The sequence below is a fragment of the Xiphophorus couchianus genome, chromosome 19 (assembly GCF_001444195.1).
Source record: "Xiphophorus couchianus chromosome 19, X_couchianus-1.0, whole genome shotgun sequence".
Lineage (NCBI taxonomy): Eukaryota > Metazoa > Chordata > Actinopteri > Cyprinodontiformes > Poeciliidae > Xiphophorus > Xiphophorus couchianus.
Window position 1 is genome coordinate 5168112 of NC_040246.1, and position 9382 is coordinate 5177493.

General features: G+C 40.8%; 1 long non-coding RNA gene across 1 annotated transcript; it reads left to right on the top strand.

Annotated features, from left to right (window-relative positions):
* The first annotated feature begins 5483 nt into the window (after positions 1 to 5483).
* Positions 5484 to 9065, top strand: LOC114133842 (uncharacterized). The gene is made up of 2 exons (XR_003593292.1): positions 5484 to 5686; positions 6671 to 9065. It is a non-coding gene; the product is annotated as an uncharacterized LOC114133842 (long non-coding RNA).
* The last annotated feature ends 317 nt before the right edge of the window (positions 9066 to 9382 follow it).

Sequence of the window (9382 nt, forward strand, 5' to 3'; positions counted from 1 at the left end):
TTGTAATGTGAAACCACAACCTTCAGTGTATTTCTCTGGGCTTTTAGGTGATAAATCAACGCAGTCCATACTGAAACGTTGTTTTTGACACTTTGTTTCTGAGCTTAAAAAATAGACATAAAAAAAAGTGTGGCTTGCATTCATATTCAACCCAAAAGAGTCAATATTTTGCGGAACCATTCTCCATAATTACAACTGCAATCATGTAGGGGTATCTCTCTATTAGCATACTGATGTAAACCCTTCCATCATAGCTCCGGCTTCAATGGTATGTTTAGGTGCATCGTCCTGTTGTAACATGAATTTCTGCACCAGTCTGAAGTTTTCTACGTTTTCACCAAGAACTGGAATTAAATTCACTCCATCCTCCCATCAACTCTGGTCAGCGTCCCTGTCCCAGCTGAAGAAAAGCTTTCCCCACAGCATGATGCTGCTGCCACTATCCTATTGAGCATTTCAGCATTCAGACCAGAAAGTTACAATTTGATCATCTCTGACCAGAGGACTTTGTCCCACATGTTTCATGTATCTCCTACGTTGCTTGAGGGGAACTTTAAACAAGACTGCTTTGGAAAACAATAAATAAATAAAATTAAGGGGCTTTTACAACGGGGGGGAAGACAAACTGTTTATTCAACCAGAAAAACAAAAGTGTGACCTGTGAAAGTGGCTTGTGGCTACTTCTCATCAGACCTCAGCGGGCCAGCAGCAGCAGCAGCAGCAGCTCTGTGGAAACAGTGACTCAAAGCTTGGACCTTACTGTACCTCTTCACAGCTCCTGATGAGGGGTTGGAAATGGTGATTATTTTATTTCGACGTAGAACAGATTCATTGTTACAACTAACAAACACGCAACGCTTGCGAGAGAATGAAATCACACGCCTGTGAAATAAAACCTCTCAACTACAGTAAAAACAGCAGCCATGTTTCCATTAAAAAAAAAGGGGGGGGTCGATGGGGGGGCATAAAGATGTGTTATTGCCACAGCCAGACCTCTGGGAGACTGCTGGCCCATCATGAGCCTCTTATTAGACAACTCTTGTCAGGGAACTTGTGGCTTAATCTTGTAAAACTCTAAACACCCACTCCCTGTGTGCTCCACCACAGGCTTTTTAGTTACCGCTCTGCCTTTTAGTTCTGCAGCTTTGTAAATGGACTCCTACTTTTTAGACTCTCTAAGATAGAACCTCTTCCAACTTGAAATGTCGTGGAAAAGCACAGGTTGAGGAGGTGCTCTGAGAGTGACGCTGCTTTTTTTTTTCTTTTTTTTTTCCCACACTGTTCAGCTGTTGTTGTTGAAAGCTCCAGGTTTCATCAGTGCAATGCCTTGCTCAAAGCTCGTTGCAGAGGCATCGGCCCTGCGACACAGCGGCTGTCTGAAGACACGCAAAATCCACCAAACCCTCAACTGTCTGCTGTAAATACTTTGTTTACGCCCAGGTACCCATGTTACAGTCTATCAACTTCTTTTTATTTTTAGCCAGACAATTTGACTTGCGACTAGAAAAGAGGAACTAATCATTGCCGAGCTCCGTGCTTGTACAATTTTTTTTCTTTTCTTTTTTTTGTTTAGCCTAGGGAAACAGGAAACAGCAGTGATAAAGGAAGTCAGTGCATAACAACAACAGCAAAGCTGTGGTGAGAGCAGCAAAATGAGAGTATAACTCTATGCCATCCCGCGGGATTCGGATCCTCAAGAAGCATTAAGCAAACAGGAAGTGACATTTAGCATCAAAGAAAGTAAACAACAATTAAGGAGCAGAAGTGGAAAGTTGCCTTGACTTGACCTCAGATCATGTACTATAAAGTCTCTGTTGGGTTTCTGTACCAGGGGGGGGTCAGCCTTGAGTGCGTTAAAGCTGCTTGGCTTCGAAAACATCTGTTTAGATTTAGACGTAAAATGAATGATCGAGCCTAAAAGATGCGGCTCAGAAGAAAATGTTTGCTACATAAAAAAGCTTTTAAGGCTTCCAGTGGCATCTAGCCGCCTGTGATTTATCAGTTTACTGCGTTAGACTCGCCTCAGAGGTCAGAATCCACATCTGGAAATAAAATCGCACTCGAGCCGAGGGGATTTTAGTCGCAAGTCAGAATATAAGTGGGATTTGCTAGATGTTGTGGTGCTAGCTATTAAAGGATCGTGATCACGAATAAAAGGTTGTGCAGTATGTTTGTCATTGGTCAAGTGCAATGCAAACCACAATTGGTGTAGTAATGTAACATGTTCTTTGTGTCAGCCATATTGTATTCTTATTCTAGAGGTGCTCAGTGACCTCCAATTGACATAGATGTAATTTTATTTTGTTTTCACAGGATTCTTGTTGACATAACTTGAAATACCATAAAATCATGTATCATAACCCGTCTAGGAGTGGAGAAAGCTTTGGGGGTTTTTTTTGCAGCAATTGGTTATTTGCACAATTACATTAAAGATGGTCAGTACCTCTGGTTATCTGGGTCTTGTACTTGTTTGGAAATTATCCCACTGGACTCATGATAAGCAAGTTAGGTCAGCAACTGAGATGGACTGATCAAGGCAGCATATTTATGAGCGGTGATCTGGAAGTTGTTTGGCTAAAACAAACTTAGACAAACTCACTGTAGCTCTTGCAAAAATCTGCTGCTAAATCTATATCTGCTAATATGGTATTGCAACCAATGGATATGAATATTTTCATTTAGTTATTATAGCTGTTAACAGCTAAAATGTTGGTCTTCTTCTATCACTAGCATTAAGTGAAGGTGTGTTTGAATGGATGACTCTTGTGTAAAATGCTTTGGAGTCCTCTGACCTGACAGAGCCCCATACAAACACAGGCAATTTACCATTTCGATCAAGATCTAGTCCGAATAGAAGTGCAAGACACACTTGAAAAGATATGAACCAAAAACAGTGGAAAGGAACTTATCACTTTGTTTTAAACCTAAAGAAACCATATTGGATTTTGATTTTTTTTTAATTTACAAAAAACAGAAGCCTTCCTTTCTATTCTTTTAGTCAGAACTTGTAAATCATATTTCTTGTCATTTTTTTTCAGCCAATCCAAGCCATGTTGTACATAGTAAACCTTTCAGTATTTACTGAGGCAGGACTTAAATGTGAAGTTTGAAAACCATTATCAAAGTTATCACCACAACAATCAGCAAATCCTGCCGGTTTTCCAACTCGCAACTAAAACCAGATTTACTCGAGTGTGATGTCACTCCTAGATCTGAGCTCCAGCTTCCGAGACAAAACACGGCAATACTCTGCCGGCCGTACGTAAGTAAACATCAGGGGCAAATTAGAGCTAGACGCCACAGAACTAAATCACCAACTTTCCTCTTTTAACAAAAGACAAGCAAACTTAATCCCGAATTAAAACGCAAATAGATAACCTAATTCCAACCTACGCCTCCCAGATCCGTTGTTCTCCGGTCCGGCATTTGGTGTGAAACTGTGTCTCAGCAGCTGTCCTGGTTTGCTGAGATCTCTCAGTCTCCAGGCCAAGTTCCATGTCCGCTCTGATTAGAGCGTCAGAACAATGGGAGCAATTGTGACGTAGCGAGTGTGGAGTTACGGCCGTTTTCATCTTATCCCTCTCGCACTCTCGTTCGGCACACACTGCGATGGACTTAAAGCCCTGAGAGAACCACATGAAGGTAAAAATGTATGGCGGGCATGATATATCGTCGACTGGATCCTTAGTGTTCAGGCAGCCTGCCAAGACTTGCAGCAGGCACTTGAGATCCATCAGAGTAAGAAACACACACGCCCACACGCGCGCACCCCTGCAGCCAGCGCCTCTAACACATGCACTCTGGCTGCAGAAGGCTTCAGGCCCACAGGGGAAGAACAGTCTGACATGCCACACAGTGAGGCTCTCTGCAATTAAACACTTTATCACACCACAACCTTCTCCCTTTCCATTTCTCACTCCTTGCACACACCCCCGACAAACACACAAAGGTGTAATCACTCGCAAACACACTACCAAACTAAAAACTGCTATTATCCTTCATTAGGCACACACACACTCACACACACGCCATAACACATTTCACAGGCACATTCCCGATGAATAAACCCAGTCACAGTCATACACTGGATGCCTGCACATGGTGATATAGTCATGAAAACAGACATGTTATGATTTGTCCCTCCGGGGGGGCCAATTAGAGGACAGGTAGAGCTTCTGTAACCCATAACCTTTGACCCAACCCCCCCGAGGGATCAGGGGAATTACCATGAGTCAGGAGACCCAGAGGGGTGGACAGGAGTCCTTCCTTTCTCGTCTGTCACTGCGTCCTGGAAAAGTTCCACTTTTCTGCATGTGAACCCATCTGAATTCACAAACTGGTTAAAACAGGCGAGTTTTTAAACATACACACATGCATGGTTGTATACACTGATGCAGCCAAGTGTTGAAACTGTAGGAAAAGCCATTGGATGAGACTAAAGAGACGGCCGATTAAGATCATTTATTTCATTCAAAATGGACGATCTCAAAAGATAAGCAGTTAGTATATCTCACCTGAAATAGATAACTCACTTATTGTCTTCATTTAGTCTAAATTCTGATTGTTTACATAGGCTGCAACCTTGAGAAAATGAAACAGATTCAACATATTGTATAATGCTACTCAGTCATTGCTACTTGCTTCACTGTAATTTGGGAAAAGGAAGTTGGAGGCCGTGTGCCACAAATAATCTTCCTGTGTGAAACACGTGCTGACAACAGCACATTCAAAGTGTCTCCTCTCAGAGGCATTAAGAGCAAATATATTCTGTCATTTTAAGTGAACTATGTGTTATGGATCACATTTTTTTAGGTTTCACATGTTAAGATAATTCAGTTTCACAGTGTAAGCGCTGTGAAGCAATAGCTTTTAGCTCCAACACAATGTTTTGATCCCTTCTGAATGTGTTGCTCTTGTTCTCTAGCCTCAAAGGTGACAGGACAGGGAATTCTGCTTTGATTAAATCGCTTTAAATTCTATTTCAAGTATGGCCTCCTGCAGAGTTTGTGACTTTGTATAAGTTGCGAAATGTAATTACTGCGACAGAATCACGAGTTGTAGTTTTATTGAAGAAAAATCATAGCTTTTGAACCAAAGGCGGGAGGTTCTCTTCCACTCTCAGTCGACGCTGCTCGCAGCAGGAAGAGTTACTGCTCAGTCGTGTTTTGGACTCCACAGAGGAAGCGCTCGCAAATGGATGGCCAGGCTAAATGATGTTTGGGGTAATTTTTCCAGGTCTTATAACAGCTTATATTTCAAAACAGCCTTTCCTCCATAATGAGGTCGGTAAAAACACGAGGAGCACAGTCCACAGACGTCCTGCGTGGTGCCTGGCCGCGAGTAGGCTTTGTAATCGTTCATTATTAAAAATGTTATAGACGAGTTAGACCGTATTTGAAAAGCCCTGCGGCGACTCGGTTCTGAGAAACATCATGACACAATCTCCTGGGAATGTGCCTTCCCCGTCTTAAAGCACAACATTTCTCAACACGTGCGTTAAACAATTAGACAATATTTATTTCAGTAGATTCTGTGTTCGTTTCGTATCAGGAGATTTCCCTCTGGAATGACAGCTTCATAGGGAAGCAGGACATGAAGCACAAAGGAACTTCAGGGAATCGTTGAAAGGATATCAGATAACAAACGAAGATCTGCCTGAGGTTAAACCAGGAAGAGTAAAGAGCAGGTTAGCTCACAATAAATGCTCCAGGGCAATAGCCTGTTTCCTAATGCTTGATGTGACTGACTGGATTTGTTGCATACATTTACAACTCCAGGACATATATTTAAGCTCTTTTTTCATGAAAACATATTTATTAGCATGATTTGGAAAGTGATTGAAACATTACCCAGCTGGAGGGCACAAATTAGGATCCATTTTACAATTTTTTTGACAAAGGCTTTATTTGTTTTTTTGTTTCTATTTTAAGTGTCTCAGTATTTGAAAGAGTTAATATCGAGAGAACGGACGCAGCCCACAGCATCACAGATCACCCACTGCGCTAAACAGTGGACTTGAGTTGCTTTTCTAAATACTCAGTGTTTGCCTTGCCTTGGAGAATCACATCCGTTCTTCACACAGCCGTATTTGTCTTTAGAAATTATAACGATAGCACGTCAATCATCCGAAAAACAAACTGACTTTGTGTCTAACCTTCCATGCAGCTTGTAGCTTTGCTTCTTTCTATGGCGGGAAGAAATGCGTTGGTGGCCTGGAGTTCAAATCTCATCCTGGAGTCTTTCTGCAATGATTTTCCATCATCTCTTCCTCCAGTGATCCAAAAAACAAGCATGTTAGGTTAAAAAACACAACTTACTAATTAATTTTGATAGTGAGTGAATGGTTTGCCCAGTGTGTCTCTGTGACGAACGGGCAATCTTCTCAAGACGCACCCAGCCTCTCATCCATCTGTGCGTCACTTTTTATTGTAAAACAATCCTTCACAACTGGAAAGTTATATAAAGTTTATAAAGTCTAAAAAAAACCCGAAAGGAAATCAGACAAGAGAAAGAAATTTCATCTTGTTTTACTGTACGTCGTTTGCTGAGAAACACAGGCCGGCATGTATACATTTCTCTAGTGCTATTACATTCTTTAGAAGGAGTCTTTCAATATTTTTTTGTTTTTTTTGTTCTCTGTATAAATTTTTCCTCTCTCTCTGCTCTGAAGCTAGATAAAAAGAAGCGACCGGGGCGGAGGAGGCTGAACCTGCCTGTGGGGTGTTCTCTACAACAACATCTCAGATCAGTGTCTCCTTTTTGCTCTTCTGATCTGCGCAGCTTCCATCAAAGACACCGGAGCTGCCTGGCTGCGGCGGCGTGGATGGGCCCAGCCCTGCCCGCCGTGCGCGCGCGCGCACACACACCCGCAGCCATTTCTCTTGCCCTCCACAGGTAGTTGGGTTACTAACAGGCTGCTACAGGCCGGCATCTGGGATCCTGGCTTGTGTGCGTTTTTGTCCGTGTCATTGTATGCTTGCTGAAAGCTAAACAGACTTGCCAGAAAGGGCAGACATGTTGCCGCACGCCGCCCAGATCTGCTGCGCTCATCTCAGAGCAGTACGCTGTAAGATAATCTTTATATAACACTTTCTGAAAGGGTAGACGGATGTTACACGGGGGAAGAATGCGTGGCGATTTGTGGGATGAAATGCCGACATGACAGAGACTAAATAAATGCAGAATTTATGGGAAAATCTACAGAAATGTAAGTAGTTTTTTTGTAAAAAAAAAAAAGAAATTTCCACTACTTTGGATTTTGCAATCCCCTTGCAACAAAGCTTTCTAGAAATGAAAAGCACAAGTCCATGGAGGTCAAAGGGCAAAAGGGTTACACACACACACACAAAAAAAACTTGCCTCATTCCAAAAGCATTACCTGGATGTATTACACCTAAGTCTTCAGCTGTGAGGGTTAAACACGTTCTGTTAAAGTCATCGGGGGAAATTCCCAAAATCAAAGTCTAAAATCAAGCAGTGCAAAGATTTTTATTTTTCTTATTATTTTCTTCTCTTTTTTTGTTTTTGATTGATATGACATGTGGACGGATTAAGTTTTAAGTCTTAAAATCCTGCCTTTAAAGAGGAGTCAAATAAATTGAGGGAGCCACAAAGTAGATGATTTACTTTGGGGAAATTTGGACATAGCAACAGCGAGTCTCCAGATTGGACTCTTATCAGAGTAGTTATTTCAGATATGGCTCACAACTATAACAAGGTGACTCATTTGTGTCAGAGAGCGTAACTGCAGCAGTTAAACCAAACAGCGTCTCCACTGAGTCAGCTCAGACATTGAAAGGTTTATCATCAACTCATCAGCATATTTCTCCAACTCGTCCCTCCGGTACGAGGTTTTCTGACTGTTAGCTGCATAAAGTCAAAGAGGATCTTTTACTCTGGGAACATCAGCTGACAAATTGATTCTGCTCGACCTCCATGGCTCAGCAAGCATCTGTAGACAGGCTCTTGTCGACCATATCGTAGATTCGAGATAAAACAGATAAATAGATGTTTGAGCATCTTTATTGCCATAACAAACATAACAATGTCAGAGAGTATTTTATAAATATTGTCAATGTTCTGTCTAAAAAAACGCGATGCACCGATCTGAGATTTTTTTGGGTCCGATTTCCAGTCACCAACTTTGCAAAAACCTGCTGATGTCGACATTAAAATACTTTATTTTTGCTTTACTTAAAATTTAAATAAAGTAGGGGTTTTATCTTCTCTAAAACACTGAAAATCTACAACTACAATCATACTCAATTATGAATTAGTAATAAATTCCTGAAATAAATGGTATTTTCAGCATTATTCTAACTGCAGGTTATTGAACGTGGGTCCAAATAAACCCAACTAAAAAAAGAATAAAAATTCTCCACATGTCTTCTCTACTCCTTTTCAAGACTGATTATACCTTGCTGACTTTTTTAAAATTTCTTTTTAATTATTGTTTTACTTGCTCAAGATATGGTGCTCTGCCAAACTGGTTCAAGTCTCATTTGGCAGGACAAGGCTACTTTATTTGCTAATTATTAATCTGAGCAAATAAGGGAGGTTCCTCCAGGCTCCGTTATACTGCACATTGTTTTTCTGTGCCACCTCATAGCCACTGCAGTTGCTGAGTCAGCGTGTCCAAAATGTCATCATTTCCTCCACCTTAGTGGAGGAAATACAGAAGTCATTGTCTTTGATTCTGGAAATGCAGGATTATGAAATCAGCTCCCTCTGACAACGAAGCTAAAGCCAATGCAAAAAATAACAACAAAAAAAAAAAACACCAAAACAAAACTGGGTGTGATTATTCATCTCATTGCCTACTACCATCTCACACATGTTTACTCTAGTTGCTATACGATGTCAAGATTGCTTTACGATGTCACTTTTATTGTGTTTTATTTTATTTCTCTTTGTTTTAATTGCATTTTAAAGTTTTTCTTTTCACGTCACGCCCACATTTTCAACCCACTACTTGTTTTTTAATGCAATTTCATGATCTCTGTTCCTTTATTTTCTTGTAAAGCGGTCTAAATAACCTGGGATATAAATAAACGTACCTTTCTGCGCCGTGTTCCACTGTTCATTAATTTATTGTAACTATGCATGAGCCTTGAAGAGTCTGTCTATCATAAAAGGTTATTAATTATTGATATCAGCATAACAGAATGTCACAACATGAGTTTCTAAGAGAGCAGCCTGTATTACACAGCTCTGCAGTTAAACAAGATTTTATTAAAACAAAGAAAGGGGAAATGATTACAGACCTGTGATTTTACACTCTGTTCAGTGTTTCTTATTAGGCTGTAGCACAATTTCACCGTGAGAATTACACACTGTAATCAATCTGAGTCTGTTTATTGGCTTACCTATAAACTGAACATAG